Source organism: Rhinolophus sinicus, chromosome 16 (genome assembly GCF_057876585.1).
Source record: "Rhinolophus sinicus isolate RSI-liver-muscle chromosome 16, RSI-T2T, whole genome shotgun sequence".
Lineage (NCBI taxonomy): Eukaryota > Metazoa > Chordata > Mammalia > Chiroptera > Rhinolophidae > Rhinolophus > Rhinolophus sinicus.
In genome coordinates this window covers 176,861,811-176,882,702 of record NC_142516.1, presented here as the reverse complement: position 1 = coordinate 176,882,702, position 20,892 = coordinate 176,861,811, and the positions used below count along the sequence as shown (strand labels likewise).

Sequence of the window (20,892 nt, the reverse complement as noted above, 5' to 3'; positions counted from 1 at the left end):
TGTGTGTGATACAACTGCTGACACAGCGGGTTTGTATTCTTTTAGAACATGGGGCACAGTGGGGGTTTGCAATAGCCTCTATTTGTGAGTCAGCTCTCACAATGGATCACAGTCTAAGTCCTTTCACCCCAGGTTTCAAAATTGAAACGCAAACCCTCTGAGCAATCTTTCATGTATTTCTTTTAAACTGGGCTGCAAAAATAATGAGCAATTAACTCTTGTAATGATGCACTGCTGTTTAGATGAACGACTTGTAGATATTTCAAGTAGCCCATTTGGATCCTGGAGAAAAGAAAAGAAGTCTACCTAGGATGAACCTTCCTATTTAGTCTTCAAAGTCCTAGGTTGTTCACCACCAAGCTAAGCTTCTGAATAAAATGGTTGCTTTTAGCCTGCACGAAATGCTGGCACCCTGTCAGAATCTTGTTTTTCAAGTTTCATTTCCTGGTGCCAAATTTTCATGCTATATAACATTTTAGACAACCTGCAAGAAAAGTCAAAGCTGTAATATTGGAAACCATATTCCTTTTCTATAGATTTAGTTCTATTTCACACATTTGTTTGTAGTTTTTACCATATGCAGGACTTTCATAAAAAGAAAACTGAGACACTTGTCCTTTCCTTGAAATATCTGGCACCTGATGTTTTTGTTTTGTTTTGTTTTGTTTTCCTGTCAAATACACACACACACACACACACACACACACACGATGCCAAAAAATGTATACACATTTTAAGAAAGGAAAAAACTGTATTAAAATTGTAATACTCAATATATACCGATAACGAAAGATGAATATAAGCTACGTTTGACTTCTGCAATTACAAGAGGTGCTCAAAGAGGTTACCATCAGCATAATTTTAATACAGTTGTTTCCTTTCTTAAAATGTGTATACATTTGCTCTCTCTCTCTCTCTGTATATATATACACACACACACACACACACACACACACACACACACCCATAATGTATCTAGATCATGTTAGATTTAAACGTATCTGAAGCCTTTTAATCCCAATTTATGTAGTTTAGTAATCCATAATTAATGAATCAGTTTCACTTTATTATTTTTCCTTTTTCCAAAGGTGTAAACACTTTCAGAAAACGCTAAAATTTCAATATTAGCATTTGACAAGTTTAAGTTTGGAGAGTCTAGAGAAGTTGTTTTGTTTGTTTGTTTGATTTTTTGTTTTTTCAGTATTGAATACTTGTGTTGAGAGAAACTAATTTCATATGGTGAGTGATATTACATTTCTAATGGATAAATGGTGCTTCAGAATAGTCTTATGAAAAAAGAGCAAAAGAGTTAAATAGGCTTTCTCTATGTACTGTCATTTCATTGCATTACTTACTTCATCAGGTTATCTGATTAAATTTTTCTTTTAAATTAACACATTGAGGCAAACATTGACGCTATAATTTACTAACACCTTGGGTTAGATTAGCTTATCAGATTCCCGAAAGAAATATAGGAAGAAAAAGAAAGAGAAAGAGAGAGAGAGAGAGAGAGAGAGAGAGAGAGAGAGAGAGAGAGAGACTGATAGAAAGCATTTAAAGGAAAAATAAAATAATATATGTATAGTTAGAACATGGGGCATACGTGCCAACTCTAAATCGTCCACTGTAAGAGGTTATTGGTCCCTAGAAAGCAGAGGTTCCCATGAGACAGCAAGCTCCTTTTCACCGTAATCTGTGTGTTTTGCGTCTTCACCTAACACAGATACACCATTCAATCCCTAGCACCTCTCACTCAGCAAGAACTTAAACTTTGCTGAATCGAGAATGTGTAGTATTTGCTTTATGGAGTAGTCTTCAGGTAAAGTATACCTTGTGAGGAGGGGAACAGAAAGTAGAATGGGGTACTATAATCAAAGGATTTTTTTTTTCCCATCATGTCTTTCATAGGTAGGTTCTTGTGTATGACTTCCTTTCTGTGACTATAAGAACAAGGTCTCTTTTTTAATACCTGCCAAATTCTTTGTAGAACCTTCTGTCTCAATGGAAAACCATTCTAGTCCTTGCTCCCTGTGCACTGCTGATGACAGCAGAATGTTCAGTGCAGGGAGCCCTGTTTGAAGCCATCAACCACCAGAGGACAGTGGGGAAGGCACAATCAAAGAAGCGAATGACTTCAGTGCTATGGAGTAGGAGTTGGAGGGAGGAAGTTCCCTACATACGAGACTCCATGTTTGCTGTAAATCTATTTCATCCTCTCCACGAAAAGTTTTAATATGAATGACATACTTCGGATTTCTTTGAAGCAGGAACAGCTCTCTAGTGGAGGATTGAGGACTGAGACAATCAGAAATGCTCCAGGAGCTGAAGAGGGTGGGAATTTAAATAATGGCAAGTAAAAGCGAGAACAAAACAAAGGGACTGGGGAATATGGGTCTAAAGACCACTTCAAGAAAAAAAAATTGAAGTGAGGGAAACCTATCAATTAGGAAAGCAATGGAACCATTTATGCAGCTCACAAAAGAGACGTTAGATGATTCTTATAGAGACTTTCTAAGCAAAAAAAAAAAAAAAAAACTTGTAGTGTGTGCGCAGCAAAAACTGCACACATGAGAAATCAAACAGAATAATAAATCCACAATTTTTCTGCATGGCAGGGCTTTAATGTCAGAAAATTTCCTGACCAAGAGAATGCAAGGCTCACAGGCTCCTTGTTCTGCCTCCAGTAACGATCTCATACATCCCAGAGCTTCGGGCATTTAGAAGCACAGAATGCTTACACTTGAAAACTAAGTTTCTGGGTTCTCAAAGTTTGCAGCAGCATACATGTCTAATTTTAGATATGTTTGTCTGCCTCCAAATATTAATTTTTAAAGCCAAGCTCCCTGAACAGAGTTTCAGCACCATTTGCATCTAACTGCTCATAAAATGAATCTATGCTGTTGTGTTTTTGTTTGTAATTTCACCAAAGCAGTTACTTGAACTTGCTGTTGTCTGTAAATATAAACTCCCTGGAGAGAAGTTTGGTAGTGAGCGGGCAGGCGTTGAATGAGTGTGGTATCCCCATAGTTGTCCCAAGCATACAGCCTCTCTGTGTTGTTCTGATTCTTCAGTCTATCTGACACCCTGTATTCCAATCCTCTTCTCCTTCCCAAATGGAGTTACAATTTAAATGGAAAATTACCATGGTAGAGCTATAAAAATATTGTGGATCAAATCCAAATGGAGAAAGCCTGTCACCTGACTCACAAAATCCTCCCGTTTTACATTTCCAAGAGATCAAATGAGTAGAGAGACGCCAATCAAGAACGCTTTTCCATCCTAACTTTTCCTCACCCACACACCTGGACAATATTGGGGGTGGGGAAGGAACCGAGAATGAAAGTGTGAAACTCTTATATCATACCCTTTAACTTTGCTTTTGCAGGCTCTGACCCTTTAGCTTTCACTTCTCTTTGAATATGCCTCTCACAAGACTTTGTATTCAAATGGTGCCTCATAGGAAAATGTGGGTATTTGCAATTCCAAATATGAATAACTTTGCCTGACATCCAAGTGAAAGCAAGCTTTTTTCTTCATATATAAAGAAGAAAGATAATAGTGATTTGGGGATTCTGAAGAGTCAACTAAATTGAAATACACAGAATTTACTTTTAAAAGAGAGCTAAAGCACTACTTTAACAATGATTGAGATGGAAATCCCATTTTTATTTGATTCGAGTTGTCATGAAACTGTCTTCATTGAATTAGAGTCAACCACAAAATGGAAGCACGCCATTTGACCCTGGAAAGGAGTACATGGAAACAGAGGTATTTCTCCAGCCACCATTGGAGATACATTCTACGTGCTTCATTATTGGAACTTTTCTTTAAATAGAAAATTTAGAGCTTAAAACAATCAAGATGATCTAACTGCTTCCTGAATGATCCATCTCTATGAGCAACACATTAAAGAAAAACATGACGGCGACTCATTAATAGGGGAAATGGCCATTTTGTCTTTTAGAATATGGCTTCAACAATTTCATTTTAAGTGTTGCCTCATGTCAAGAACAATTCTAAAATGTCAGGCTTGACATTGGGAGCACCACTGGAGCCGACTGAGGACGAAGACTGTACAGCATAGTTTTTGTTTTGTTTTGTTTTTCCTGATTTTTCTGCCCATCTGAAGTCAGATAAAAACCTTTTATCCCTCTGGTTTTTACCCTTAAACTTTTCTATGTCATCAGATAATTTTTTTTTCCTAATCTTAATGACTAAGCCTCTTTCATAAAATGTATAGTGTTTACAGGAAAGAGATCTTGGACTCCAAATGAGAATGTCTCACACCTAAGGACAAAGAAGTCAAGTTCCGTAAGCATATCAGAATCATCCAATCGATCCCAGTGTTCTCTTGATCTTCCCAAACCTTTGTCCAGTCCCTTAGCAGAAGGAGTTCTGCCTATTAAAATTTCTCTAGAGATCAGAATAGCAGGAATCTGATTTTAAAAACACAGGCTGAGATTGCAACTTGTTGAGGGCTACTTAGTAAACTCCTTGCTTTTTAATTTTACTGCTTTTTAAACTTCTTCAATCCTTTGTTTTCTCTTTTGTCTCTTGTATTCATGAGGCAGTTATTTATCTTCTAAATCATGCTCTTTCCATATCTTAGAATTCTGGGGAATCCATGTGCTCCTCTCTGATTGCATTGCTTTCCCTTCTGTGACCATGGGCAGCTATCCTTTGCCTTCCTTTAAACGCCGCCACTCCTGAAAAGGGAGTGTGTTGGTTTGCAAGCTTGAGAGTTCCCTGGGGTGAAATTCACGTCTGCCTTTCATACACCAGAGGCTAAGGAGAAACCAAAGAAAGAGGCAGAACACTCCAGATTGGTAGGTGGCAGTTTTAATCAGCAAGGGAACTTACACATGAGGCTTGTCTTGCGTGACTGGCAAGACAAGTAGATCTCTGCACTTGCCCCCCAGAATCTTAAAAGTTTACATAGAGGCATTTATAGTGTTCAGTTGCATATACAGTCCAGATGGTCTCAACAACCCATTGCCGTCTCAAGGCTGCATCCTTGAAGTGGCTCCTAGTGTTGGAACAGTGGGTGGAATGTACATTCCAATGAGAGAGGAGGGGTTAAGGAGTCTCTGATTGCCCGGGTCCAGCTTGTGGGTCAATGGATGGTAATGCCCTCTCAAGAATCTCCTCCAAGAGAAGGGTAAAGAGAGTGGGAGTCAGCCTTGAGAATGCCCACTGACAGGTTGTCCTGTGTGACAGTGAGCAAGCCCTTAGCTTCTCTCCTTCAGTTTTCTTATCTCTAATTTATGATTAATAATAATTAATTGTAATAATACTGAAGCTTACTTCATAGCAATGTTGTGAAAAACCTACTAAGATGTTTGAATTAAAGTACTGAGTGTCATAGACACAGACAATAATTTAGTGGTTACCAGAGGGTAAGGGGGTGGGGGGTGGGAGATGAAGGTAAGGGGGATCAAATATATATGGTGATGGAAAGAGAACTGACTCTGGGTGGTGAACACACAATGGGATTTATAGATGATGTAATACAGAATTGTACACCTGAAATCTGTGTAATTGTACTAACAATTGTCACCCCAATAAATAAAAAATAAAAATAAATAAATAAATAAATAAATAAAAATAAAAAGTACTGAGTGTAATATGTGGCACCTAGGAAGTACTCAATAACCAATTTAGTTAATAATTCTGAGTTGTGGGTGTTGATACGGTCTTAGGGGGCCTAGAATGAAGTGTGTGCTCTCTAAATATGAAAATACGTAATAAATTGGAACTAATGCACTACATCTGAACTAGAGCAAGCCTAGAGAATGAGGCACTGGTCAGCCACTTGGTGCCCAAAGCCTCTGTGTAAGAAGTTCCTGTCACATGGGTTAAAGGCAACAAATAGTTAACAAATAAGACTCATAAATGAAATAACTAGGAAGACAAAATTTATTAACTGCAGATTGTTTTGTTTTAGGTATAATGATTATATGTTACGTGATGCAGAAAATTGGCTAAACATATCATAGAATTAAATTGTATTTATTGTTTTTCAGATTAGGGCCCAGGTACTGTTATAAGCATAAACTATACTTTTAAAGAAAATTAAAAGGTATGAAATGTATTTAATTCTTCCTTTAGTAATCTGAGAGGAAGATATTATTCTGATATACAGATAAAGAATCTGTAGCACAGAGTGTCTGGGTACCAACTCCAAAGTCATACAACTAGTGGGTGGTTGAACTTAAGAATGAGTCAGGACAATTGCCTAGTTATGTCTGAGAGGCCATTAGTCAGCAATTTAACGTTTCACCTAGTCAGTAATATTTCCTAAATCTATACTGATTAATTCATTAAGTATTTGATATTTACTATTGGTGTATGCTCTTTCACAATACATGGATAGGATTATATAATTAACTTGCCACGTCATGGGAAAAAACAGGTATATTATTAACTTTAATGCAATATACGGTACATAAGATGATACAAAGTACTATACATGTTAAGAGGGAAAGAACTTAATATAAGCTAAGATTTTTGGAGTACATAACCTAACTTACAATACTTTGTTGACAAGCTGCAACAATTCTGCATGGTCAATTCTAGTCACACTCCCTTTTCTTGATGAGAAAACTGAACGTGAGAGTGAGAACTGTAAAAGCTAGGCCAAAGTCACAAAGCTAGTATGGGGTAGAGCTGTGTCAAAACTGAACAAAATAGTAAGTGGAATTAACAAAACTAATTGAACAGAAAAGTGGCATTGCACAAATAACATATATTGATATAATGAATTTAAAGTTATTTGTTACAATAGTATCAATGTATTATAAACAAGGAATGCATTTTGAATGTAATGATTTTTCACTGATGTTCACTGCTTCTTGAAGGTCAGTTCTACATTCCAAAGTCAGTGCATTTGATTCAATTTAGTAAACACTCATTGATTTCTTTCTACTTGCCAATCGCTGCACTAATGCTAGGAATATACAGGGGTCATAGAAGGAGATCGACTCAGTGAATTACAGCCAGGACATAAATCAATCAATCCATTAAATTAAAACAGATTGGGGAGATAAACAGTATACTTCTCTTTACAGGGAAAAAGATGCCAAGTATCAACTCTAGAGATAATCTTAAAATCTATTAATAATTAGGATTGATAATCCTATTAATAACACCTAAGAACTTCTATGAGAAAGAGATTCTAATAATAGGAAAAATTCACATTTGATTAAAACACAAATCGGTGTTAAATGTTGTAGTGAATGAATATGAATATAATTTAAAATTTAAGCTTGTTTTGGTGAATACGTTGTAAGTCATTATCACATTTTAACCATGTTCAATTTCTATCATATTTTGCTTTTATTATTTGTAAGTAAAAATTAATTTATCCTTCTCAATATTCAGAATGGAGATAAGTGTATACACAGGGTTTAGAAGTGCAATAGTTGAAATAATCCACAGCACTACTGTGAATTCTAAAGTATCCATGAGTCCTGCTTAGCTTGCTTTTTTTTTTTTTTTTTTTTTTTTTTTTGTCTAATTTTAAAGGGACCTAGAAATCCACAGAACAATTATAGGTGAATAGATACAGATTTCATATCAGTGGTGCTGTCACCTGTCAAGAAGATCAAATCCACTCAGTTAACCTGCCATTTCTCAGTGTCAAGAGGGGAAAATGTATTTTTTCTTAATTCCATTCATTCTGGCACAGTGCAGAAAAAAATCCACAAAGCTTTCTTAGCCTTTGCAAACAAATGGTAGAATTACGGGACTGTGGAGTGCAGCTGCATGCCCTAGTCACAGTTCAGTAGCAATTACTGACGATGATTGTGTTTGCTCTCTCCAGGAGATGTCACTAAAGAGACTGGTAAGGACATGCTTCACCTATTTGTGGCAAAAATATAACCAGGTGTGGTATGGTAGCTGGGGAGATGTAAAGCTTTACTCATACTGAAAATACATTTGTCGGCTTTAACTGCATTCCTCCTTTGAGTAAAGGGGGGAAAATGTGTAACTTGCTTTATATGATTTTTTATTTTTTGTATCTGTTCATTAAGGAAGGCCACTTTTATCTACATTTACAAAAGCATGGCTGCTAAAAATACCTGAAAAGGGAAGTCCTTGGTTGACATATACAGAAGTGAAAGCATTTCCTTTTTTCCAAAGAGAAGAGATATATATACTTTATTAGAGCCTCAGGGCAAGAGTTTGCTCATAAGGTTTTCACTATGTACCTTTTATGCATTTACTTCCTTGAATCTGAAGGAACAGAAATATATTTACTTGGCAGAGCTGAAAGTTTATCTAGCTATTCAACTCAAGGGATCAAAATCTTTAAAATATGTATGTCTCAGTTCTATAAAAGAAATTGCAGATTTTATCTATTAGGTTTCACTTATATTTCCACATAGATTTTAATATGAGTATTGCTATAGAAGAAGCACGTATGTTCTTTATTGCAATATAAATGTGAAAATCAAACATTATACTTAAGCTTTAAATTATCACAGGACCAGTTTTACCTGATCTATTTAATGTACTTAAAAGTTAAAAACAGTTTCACACCGTTTTTCTTTTTGTATTTGTCAAAAAAAAAAAAAAATGTTGTGATTTGGTTGAGACTTAATTTAGGTATATCTAAAGAAAACTGAATTTCATAAATTAAAAATTATTTAATGGCATGTAATTTGTTTTCAGCACTCTCCGTCAGAACCTATCAAATTTGTTAATGCAGGGACACAATAAATATTTGCTTATCAAATAAATGAATTAATGAAGGTATATAGTCACATTCATAGATATTTAAACTCACTCATCCTCATGTCATAATTCTTACATGGGCTGAAGAATAAATCTGTAGCAAGAAAAAAGTATTTAATTATTTGATATTTTCTAGGGGAGTGTGTCACCTCATCTGACTGTCACCCATTATTATTTGTATGAATTTCTCTTTCAAATTAAGGGAACTAGTCTGAAAGTTACTAATATGGGGAATTTCTCTTGTTAAACATATAAACGTATAAGGAAATGTTTGTTTTTACTTATTTTCATCACATTTATTTTATACATGATTAATCATTTGACATTTAGCAAGTGCTCTAACATATCAATAGCATGATAATTTGATTCATAAATACTATAAATAAGAGGTCTGACAATTAAATTCGGGAACTCATCCTAGAAAAAGTACTACATACTTACCCATAATAGGGTAAGGCCAATTAAGAAACATAGATGGCTTACACTCCCTTCCACCCCAGCTCTTAAAACCTCTCCTGTACTTTGTTTCAGTGTAGTTGAGTTCAAGCCATACTCTGGTCTCTCTCTAACTGCAACAGCCTTGAGTCAAGTCTCCCTTTATCTGTTTAACTTCCCAGCGCCATCTGAGCTTTGATAGTTGTTATCAAGGATTATAGGATACTTTGGTGTATTAACAAAAAGGCCCACATGAAATGTAAGCCTTGATGTCCACTGAATTTTGTTGAGGATAATCATTTATTTGAAAGCTCTAATGTTATGATTATTCATAGTGTTATATTTTTGGCATTAATAAAGAATTGTATTCCTTGATTATTTAAGAATAAATTTTTAGTGAATTTTCAAGTTTTAAACAATTCCATTGACTACATATAGGTATCTAACAACTGATAATAGGAGCTATGATTTAATGAATAATTTGTTGTGCAAAAGAAATTGGGCATGATGGTTTTCACACATTGCAAGATGGAATCCTTCTGCAACTCCTCAGGAAACTGAGGTTTAGAGTAGTTAAGACACTTGGAAGAGGTCACACACTTTGTAAATTGTGAGACTATAAACTCAAAGCTTGAGATTTTATACTATTTGGTTCATTATTTGAAGGAGAAATTATGATTTATTATAATTATTTTGGTTATTTTTATAAGGATTACTTTGGAACATATCTCACAAATGCTAACCATTCATTAATGGTATGCATGTTTGTTTATTCTAAGAATGATGCTTTCTATGTATATTATTTCTGCAAATATTTGAGATTTACACATTTAAAGCTCAACCTTGTTTTAATTATTTCTAATTAATGTCATTCTAGCTCAAAAATATTTTTCAAAGTATGACCCAGCACCATTTTTCATTTATGCTAGTTATATTTCACTGATATTGTTTTAATATTATAATAGTACATAATATTTGATGGATATACAGTGGTTTGTCCCTATATTAAAGGAATTCAGATTGCTGCTGATGCTTTTGCAGTGTATGGAAAACATATTCTATTTTTTTTTTCTTTTCAGCTGTTATAAGCACCACCAAACACACGTGTTTCAGCTTTGAATCCAACATTCACAACTGAGGTAAGTTTGAAAAACCCAAATTGCTGTTTTTGTGTGAAGAGTAATCCTAATTAACACAACATTAAGTGAAGGCTTCTGGTGTAACATAATCTATGTAGTTTTATACATATATATGTATAGACTATAGCTATCATAAAATTTGTGTGTGTGTATATATATATATATATATATATATATATACACAAATTCATATATATATATATATATATACATACAAATTTTATGATAGCTATACTCTTAGGTCCTATATATATTTTTTTAATATTACTTTACAGCTCTTCATAGTATTACACATACCCTATAGATTTCAGTGTCAAATGGAATTGGATTTCAATGTTATCTCTAACACATAGTTTCATGTGTCATAAAGTTTCACAGATAGCAAGGGGTCTTCTATGTAATGGGAATAATGATAATAAACTTATTATTGATAACCAATAATAATGATGAAATTATTTAAGGTTAATTTACAACACAAAATTATCCTGTATTTGTTTTCATCTTTCTTCTGTATTAGTTCATTTTGAATTTGGATAATAATCAAATATATCTTGTATAATCAGGCCTGTTACAATTCCAGTTAGTGGAAATCCACTTCTAGGAAGTCAAAACAACAGAAGGAAATTATATTTCTTAATTAAAAAACAAAACAAAACATGATGTCAGCCTTAGAAATGGCTAACTGGAGGTTTTTAATGAAATCAGGGATTTTATCCTTTCATCTCTGTTTCTCTTTGATGGTTTCATGATTTCAGGTCAGCTGGATTCATGGCTGGCTGTTTCTCCAATTTATAGTCTTATAGTTTATGATCAAGAAGGAAAAAAGAGCTACTTCATTCTCAAAACAATTTGAAATTCCCTAGGAAAGGACAAAAATATGTCTGAATCATGTCACACACCTACACCTTGGACCAACATCATTACTGAGGAGGTAGCACATGTTCACCTATATGACAGGAACAAAATATTAAGAATAAATGGCTGGTGAGTGAGTCAAAAACAATATCCCAAGTATTTCATGCCTTAGCAATTGAAATAATTGTCAAGGGCATATGCCAAACAACTAAATTTTAAATTTCCTCTGAAAGATTATGGTGGCTTAATTTCTATGTTCTTTATCAAGAATTAACATTTCATATACAGCATTGTTAATTGCAAATAAAATAGCATCACCACTGAGTAACATAAATGCCATAGGCTAGCTTCATTAGATTAATGAGCCAATGATTCCAACCTTGCTGCCTCTTCTAATTATGCACAATGCACTATTTCTTTCAAAAGAAGACATCTAATTAATTAGATACAAATGTCATCTATAGGTCATTGACAGCTAAAATGATCACTGATGATTCAGTTTAGTCCAAGGCAACTTAATACTCCTCTGGGATTTCTAGAAAATGTCATCTTTGAATCAAAAGATATTCTATGGTGAAGGATTACAGAAAGAAACAAATAAATCTCCAAATCCTTACTTTTTCACACAGTCACTCTTATCTAACCTGGGAGATAAATGAAACCTTTCCTAGAGAGATACTTGTGAAGATTTCCTTTTAGTCATGTAAACTAATTAGGTGTTTAAAAGAAAGCATGCGTTTGAAAAAGAAATATTTCATTTCATTGAAAAAAGTATCTTTTTCATTATCAGAATTTAAAATGTCATTTGTCTTAAGGAAAAAGAAATACCAGATTTACTTGATAAGAATACATTTGTACCACCAATTAGTCACAAAAAAATAATATTTTTACAATTTTTTACTTTCATCTGTAAGCATAATAAAATTGATGCTCTGGAAATATCCGTTAAATACATGTTTTTTAAAAGTAATAAAATAACAGTATTTCAATTCCATGATTGAAAGTGATATAAAAATTGTTGCAAACAATTCACAAAACGTCAACAGACCCTATATTATTTAAAGTATCATAAAAAGATTAAAATTAGGAATAGAACAAAATTCCCTGTTTTTCATGCTAATTGTACAAATAGCATTATGTCAAATAATGAATATGATTAATGTCATAGAATATTTTTACATCCTTAGTTCTTCCACAGAATATTATCAAAATATTTTACATTCTTACTGGTGATATCTTCAAAGTTTTGGCAAGTAAATCACTCTTTACAAAATTAGTCATTCCACAAATGATTTTGCAATAAAACACACTTATTTATAAAGGTAAAAGCTTCAGATATAAGATTTGGCATAATATCTTATGTTTATTGCAAAAGAATAACTTCGTGTTTTTTCTCTCAGTGATTTAATATACTAAAAGAACAAAATATTCTCATTGTATTTGTGGACTTAAATTTTTAAAATCAGAAGAGGTGACATAATACATATTATTGTTTTCCTAATATATGATTTAACTGGAATTTGTTTTTCTGATAACTTTTTTCATTCAAAAAGTCTATCACTGTTACCCTTTATGTGTACTTATAATGCATGAACTTGAAGAAAACACTCCTATAAGAAAATATTGCTATATGTTAGCTGAGTACATTCTTCAGGACTTCTTGCATTCTAGATAGCCTTATCTAGCACTTATTATTTTCATGGATTTTTTTCAAGAATGTATTGGCTTATATAAAATAAATTAAAATCATATGCTTTCAAAAGTAATATGAGAGATAGGAGAATCATTTTTAAAAGATATCTTCATAGGAGTTATAATCTAAAGGGATCAGTAGATATAAATATGTGTAATTAAAACACTCTATATAAGATTTTTAAAGCTCTAGGAATATTGCTAGTCTCTGGGTTCTGGGAAGATAGGATCAAGGAGGTAAAGTAACATTTATTTGGGGCCTTGATGAGAGGTTATTACCAGATGTAATAGCGTGTGGAGATGATCTAAGTAGAGAGTTGGACTCTAAGTAAAAACATAAAATGGAAATGAAAAATGACATTTCTAGGAAATGGCAAACATTACAGATTTTTTTTTTTTTATATTTAGAATGCATAAATATGGGTATACAAGAGAAAATGTTTTAAAATATGTTCATGGGAAATTATTATGCTCTATAAATTCCTGTTTAAATACTTGGTTTATTTTGGTCAAAGAGTTTTCACCTAGTAAACAACTCATTCAGAGAACTTTTAGAGATTAATCTCACAATACTGTGTAGTGTAAATTGGAGTAAAAGAAATACATGAAGTAATTTTAACCTCTTTTAATCTATGCCCCCACCCCCATTTCAATTAATTATATAACCTCATGGCTTCCTTTCTATTATATACCACTAGCATGGATGTTATTTGAAATGTAAAATAAATACTATAATAAGAAGAAAACCAAAACAAGGCTAAAGGACAAAATTACATGCACATAAAACTAAACTTTTAACTAATAATTGTACATCATAATGCTCCGGAAAAATGCAAAGATATCCTTAAATACTATTGCAATTTATACGGCTTTTACTTATTTTAATTTATCTATTTAACCACAGTGTTAAATTTTAATTTAACAAACATGTTTATCTATACATGCAAGTGTGTTTTATCTCAGGGTAAATATCTAAGGATGTTATTTAAACGGGGAGTATGATCAGCAAAACAACTAAATGGCATACTTTTTACATTTGTGGTCCACAAATTTAAATTGTGCATTTTGTATATGAAGGAATTAATAATTTTGAAATACCACAGATTACATTCTACTTTGAATTTCATACAAAGAACTGTCTAACATAGATTAAATTCATTTAATTATTGAGCACCCAGCATATTCTTATGTTGATGGTAATTGATAGGAATTTGGAGAACAAATGTGGTAGAGTCATTGCTTTCTCAGAGTTTGCAAACAGAGCTGACATACTTTGAATAAGAATAAAATAAATGATTAATGTCATGGAAGACGGAACAGAAAACATCAGAAATATATAACAGAATGTTTTAATCTACTGTAAGAGGCGAGGGAATACCTCTGTGAGGAAGTCTTATTTAAATTGAAGCCTAAATGTGTGGTTCTCAAAGTGTGCCCCAGGGAAGCACATAGGAATTTGTAAGAAATGGAAATTCTTAAGTTCCACCCTAGATTTATTAAATCAGAAACTCTGGGTGGTGAGATCCAGGAATCTGTGTTTTAACATAAGTATGTTAAAACATACTTGGTGATGTTGATATGCAGCACTGTTTGAGAATGTACGACCTAGATTCTTAAAGGAGGATTACAAATTGAATGGGCAAGTGGCAGGTGTGGAATGTTCCAAGCGTTACACTTCAGGTATAAAGGGAAAGATGTTTGCTCAGAAAACTAAAAGATAAATAAGGGCAGACACAGCAAAGATAAAAAAGGAGGTGAAATGATGCTAGTAAGTAATCAGAGGCTCAATTGTGAAGAAATTTAGGAGGACTTTGTACTTTATTTTAAAAAAGGATTTTATCATGCATTTAGAATATGTCATTTTACATAAATGCACAAATATTTATTCCTTACAATAGCAATATAAATAAGAATATTAATAAGTCTACATACCATTCTTATTATGACACCATTATGCCTTTTCTTTTGTTATAAATGCTTCCCTTTGTTCCTTTTTTACTTTTATGTGTTACTGATAAAAATAACTAACTTTAGTAGATAACAGGTAAAAACACTATTTTCAATGGCACTGTGCCAACAAATGTAAATAAGCAAATATGTATAGAAATTAAGTAAATAAAAAATAATTTCCGTACTTGCAGTACTCTAATGTCAGACACTTAAGAGTTCAGAAGGCACTTTTGCATATATTAGTAAGTTATAATTTCAATATCTTTGATAAGATCTATTTTACACTTACGAATTTAAAAAGGTCTATCTAAGATTCTGTACAAATTAACATCTCTACTGGGGTAGAACGCCACACGATTATGTGTTTTTTATTTGTTTTCTTTACTGAGCACTCAGGCACCTAGAAAAGTGCCTGAACCATACTAGGTACTAAGTGAATATGTTGGTTGAATGAGTGAATACTTTAATAAGTAATTGAGTCACTGTGACATTATCAACTATTAGGGTTTATAGATTTTATCCGTCAAAAATGTTTTTGTTCATGTAATTTTTAAATCTTCCTGGACAAATGACCTTTGTTTTTTCTCATCCCAGTGTTTGTCCATTTATGCAGCATGGTAGACAACATAAATCAATGTGTAGTATGTTTTATCATATGCACGTTCTTCCTTTAAATAGACATACATGACATATGTCTGTTTTGGTTTTTTTTTATTGTCAACTTAAATCCATACAAATTGTAGCTGGCCATAGTGTAATAGCACTCAAATTTTCCCTTAATAACTACTATATACATATATATTTACTTCTAATTTGTTTTGTATGGTCATATGAACTAAAAGACTCATCGGTCTCTGTATAAAGCCAAGCAGTGAGTCGTCATTGTGACTATATGTAGAGGCAGCTATTTGTTCATTCTTTCAGCCATGGCAAAGGGGGACATTAAAAAGAGAAGAATGAAGATGCACATTTTTCCATTGTTTGTTTTTATATAGCCCCAAATAAACTTGTTACAGCTAGAAGTTTAAAGAAATGTATTTTTCCCAATATACCTCACTCATATTAAAATATGTGATTGCCTAATGACCTGCTAAATATTTAAAGCTTACTTCCACTTGGTTATACAAGTTCTTAAAATGTAAGTAAGCAATAATGTATTGCAATACATTGGATGAAGACAGTGAATAGAAATAATTTTCTAAGTTAGTACCACGTTGGATACATTTTTATACTTATTTCTGTTTTTGTTTTTGTTTTTTGTTTTGCTCAAAAATAAAATGCATATGTTCTGATTGGAAGAATGATATAAAACTGATGTGTTAAATATATAGATAAGGAAATGAGATAATTGACAAACATTTTCATTTCACAATATCTTTCATAAGTACTAAACAAGCAAACTGTCTGAGCCCCTCACATGACATATAGCTCTGCGTGTGTGTGCCTGTGTGTGCCTGTGTGTGCGTGCGCGCGCACACACACACACACACACCATCTCTACTGGGGACCAAGGTATTTTTGGTCATAAATTACCTTTATTGTGAAAAATAGAAATATATATATGTATTTTTCCCAACATATATATATATGTATTTTTTGTGTATATGCACAAAATACAGTATTTTCATTGTTTCAGCTCTCCTCTTTGGAACCATGGAGAAAAATGTGTAAGGACAAGCAGAGAGAATCCATAATGAGTAAATATGGGTGAAATTCTAAGCATTTTTACTTATTAGGTTATGATTTGCTCCGTAGCAATAGAGATACTCAAGCATAATGGTAGAATTTCTTGGTCATAAGGTAGTTCTATTTTTAATTTTTTAGATACCTCCATACTGTTTTCCATAGTGGGTGCACAAATTTGCCATCCCATCAGCAATGAACAAGGGTTCCTTTTCTCCACATCCTCACCAACACTTGTTGATTTATTGACGATGGCCATTCTGACAGGAGTGAGGTGGTATCTCATTGTGGTTTTTATTTGCATTTCTCTGATGATTAGTGACGTTGAACATCTTTTCATATGCCTATTGGCCATGTGTATGTTCTCTTTGAAGAAATGGCTATTCTTGTCCTCTGCCCATTTTTTAATTGGAATATTTGTTTTTCTCGTGTTGAATTAAAACTAAAAAAGTGTTACAAAAAAAAAGCATAATGGTAGAGTCTGGATCTAAAGTACATATACCTGGTTCAATTTTGAACTGGGTCACACACCCTAGGTGACTAGCACAAGGCAAGTAACTTCTTTTAATTAATAGGCTATTGTGAGGAGCAAATGAAATACGACAAAATGTGCTTTGTTCAGATACAGTATTCAAGAAATATGTGTAAGTCTTGGTATTAAAGATAGAAACAAGATCGATATGTAAGGTATACTATAGCTTTATTTCATTTCTAAAATGTATCAGATCTACTTTTATTGTTCCTTTTTCACCCACATCTAAAATAAATTGCATTCATTGGGTTTTCTTTTTTATAATATGTGAAGCTTCTATCAGTAAAACAAAAAAATAAAATATATGTGGCTTTTGATTGTATTAGTATAGAAAATACTATAGTCTAAATCTACATGTTTTGTTTGTTTGTTTGTTTTTAGTACCATTTCTTAATTTTTTCATCCATCCTCATGTCCCTACCCTCTGAATACTCACTATTTGGAAAAAAAAGTCACATTCTTTATATTTACCTAATTCTTCAGTCCTGATCCTATAGGACTGTAACCATTGTTGATCAAAATAAGAAATTAAGTTCTATCACTAAATGCTATTATGATCTTGTAAATCTATTTAAATCTTGGTTTTTAATTACCATATTTACCTTTTTGTTCTGTTATAATCCACTAGTTGTTTTTGTTTTTTGTTTTTTTTACATGTTTATCTGTTTAGGTATGCACTTATTTGTTCTCTAAGTCTTTAATTTCTCATTTATATTCTCATCTTGGTGCCCTGACTAATGGTGTGACCCTTAGTAATTTGTTTTGTGACTCCACACTTCTTTGTTTATTTCTTCAGGATATCATGATGCCCTATGTTTCTAAAGGAAAAGTTCGTATATATAAGTCTTTGGTAATGTTTAAAATATATATTTCTGATAATATAAAGTAGAATTACTTACTGGAGGTATAAATGGGCTTCTGTCTGTCTTCATGACATTTTCTACAAATGGAATCACTTTGTGAAGTTTATTGATTGGGTTCAAGTGAGATCAGCAAATCAGTTGTAAAACTGCACTTCATATTTTGTAAACTTTGCAATGAATGCACTGATGGATTTCAAGGTTTAGAAGAAAAGAATCAGAAATGATGCTGCATTTGTTTAGAAATGTGCAGAATGTGTTGGCTAAATCAATCAATACCTAATTACTAGTCTGTAGCCTTCTGTATTTTATGCTCAGGCTTTCACAGAGATAAACCACCTGCTGTGTGACCTGATGTGTTTGTTCTGACAACACTTTAAAACGGACTGCTCAAAACCTGGCAATAACTACATTATTCCAAGAGAAATAATTTCCCAAAAGACATTTCTACACATGTCCAACTAAATATACAAAGTCAAAAAAATTATTGAGCAAATAAATGTACAAAGCCTAAAGTCTCCTATATAAATTAAGTGAAATGCAATTGTTAAAAAGCATCTCTTTCTTACTATAACTAATGGAGTAAGGATATTAGTTATAATGTATACTTTTATCTGTGACTATATGTAAATTGGTAGAAGGGCTAAAAATCAGTTCTGTTATATTTGCTCAAACCTCAGTGTGACTGTCACACAGCACTGAAGGATCTCAGTGGTTTTCTAGTGATTCCACCAAACTATAATTCGAAAAAAAAACTTCAAAGTTTTTATATGTTATTCATGCACTGTTATCTATTACAAGAAAGACCTAAGGCTAAGCTCTGAGTACAATTCATGTATTCATAATCCATGGACCTCGTAGTCCTAATTATCTATTAAACAAGATAAATAGGGACCCAGAGTATTTGGTTACAAGACAGAATTTTCCTTTTCCTTGGTATTCCAAGAAAAGGTGGGTAATTCAGCAAAGGGGCCCTCAGGGGAAAGGATAAAAGAATGTACCATAGGAACATGTTCCTCTCCTAGAAGAGTTTGAAAATATGTTTTAATTGAATTAATATAATAAGGATGTGTTACATGCAAAAAATTGTGAATCAGAATATACTCCATCTAGATCTTATATTCAGAGCTCAAGAAAACTATATCTAATTTTCAAAACTACTCTGAACATTCAGACGCATTGTGCAGGGTAGATGCCACACCAATGTTCAGTATCACTGTTCTGTACTATTTTCTTGGTAGTTCATAAAATATTTTTTTACTGATTTATTTTTAAAAGGAAATGTTATCCACATATTGTATCTTCAAAGTACCATCCATTTCTACGTTGTTTTTTTTTAATTTTTAAACTATGTTTCTTAATGACTTTCACTTCTGGGAAAAGTTTGTCTTGCTTAGCAGTAATTATAATGTTTACAATGTAACTTTAGTCATTAATTTCTTCAAATATTATTGGTATTACATTAATTTGAATACCTACAGATAATTTTTTTCCGAAGTCATGTAACTTTTTTGTTCCAATTCAGTCAGTTGCAGCCTGTTTAATACATGTAGCACCCTGACCCTAGCTGAGAAAATGCACATAGTCTAACATTATTGCAAGTGACAATGTAAATACTCCTTGAAATCTCATTCTGTTTAGTAGAGCAATTTTTTTAAGTCGTGAGTTTCCTCTGGATATCCTTTTGTGATGCAGAATTGTTCCATGAGAACATGTTGCTTTTTTGTTTCATTTTACTTATTTTTTAATGAAGAGAGATTAAACCAAACCCAGTATTTAATTATTTGCAGGTAATGAGGAAGCTGAGTTTTTTGGTGCTCTGACTGTGACCTTTATTTCTCAGTGTGTGAACTTAAGTGGAGATGGACTTCTTCAGCTTCCAGTACACTTTTCAGGACTCACAGACTTTGATCTCATGTTATTCTGGTGGAACATATTGAAAAGAACTCTTTTAACTCCCTGCTTTGATTACTTTTGATATTTTTATGTAATGGATAGATATGTTATTGGAGCAGAATTTACAAAATTATGTCAGCCCTATAACCAACACACCAAGGTGAACTCCTCCTCTGAAACTATTACTATATCATCAATATCTGTAATCATTTTTTTTAGGAGTAAAGGGGAGGTTGCCTATTCCGGTGTATCAGAACCTAGAACCTACCTTCCCCAAACTCTTAGCTATTTTCGAAGCTTCTAGTTATTATTGCATATAATTAACAATTAGAAGGGAGACTGTGATCGCGTAAAGATAGTGTTTATGACAGGTGTAGCCAGTAGTAGTTTTATAAGGCACACAGGTGTGTGTGAGCGCGTGTGTGTGTGTGTGTGTGTATTAGAATAGCTTGTACGTACTTCTTCAATACAGATGTCTTAGTCTGTTTGCACTGCTATAACAAAATACCATGGACTTAGGTAGCTTATAGACAACAGACATTTATTTCTTACAATTCTGAAGGATAGGAAGTCCAAAATCTGTGTGCCCACATGGTGCTTTTCCTGGTTCATAGTTGGCATCTTTTCAACGTAGCCTCACATGGTTGAAGGAACTAAGGAGTTCTGTGGGCTCCCTTTTCCGATCCTATCCATGCTACTTCCACTCTCATGACCTAGTCACCTCCCAAAGACCTCACCTTCTAATACCATCACACTGGGTGTTAGGATTACAACATGTGAATTTTGGGGGGAATTTCAGGCATACATTTATGTGCATATGTGTATATAACATACATACATATATTATAATATGTTAATATATGCTCTGACAGAATTCAAGAAAGAATATTGTGTATGTACATGTGCGTGTGTGTGTGCACACATTCAAGCATGTGCTCTTGTGTATGATTCATCTGTTTGTTGCAAGGTATGTACATAAAGATTGTATTTTTCTGTTATGACTGTTGATACACAATTTTCTCTCATCATCAGTCATAAGATTTCCATTTTTGTTCATAAAATATGTTTCTCTGAATTATAAATATAAAATATGCTTCGTGTTGGTATAACAGGG

At 33.0% G+C, this 20,892-nt stretch overlaps 1 long non-coding RNA gene across 1 annotated transcript in view; it reads left to right on the top strand.

Moving 5' to 3' along the window:
* Positions 1–10,315, top strand: part of LOC141571286 (uncharacterized) — a 161,907-nt gene extending 151,592 nt beyond the window's left edge. Inside the window, exon 4 of the long non-coding RNA XR_012496047.2 lies at positions 10,251–10,315. This is a non-coding gene — a long non-coding RNA (uncharacterized LOC141571286). The remainder of the gene's footprint in view (positions 1–10,250) is intronic.
* Positions 10,316–20,892: the final 10,577 nt, after the last annotated feature.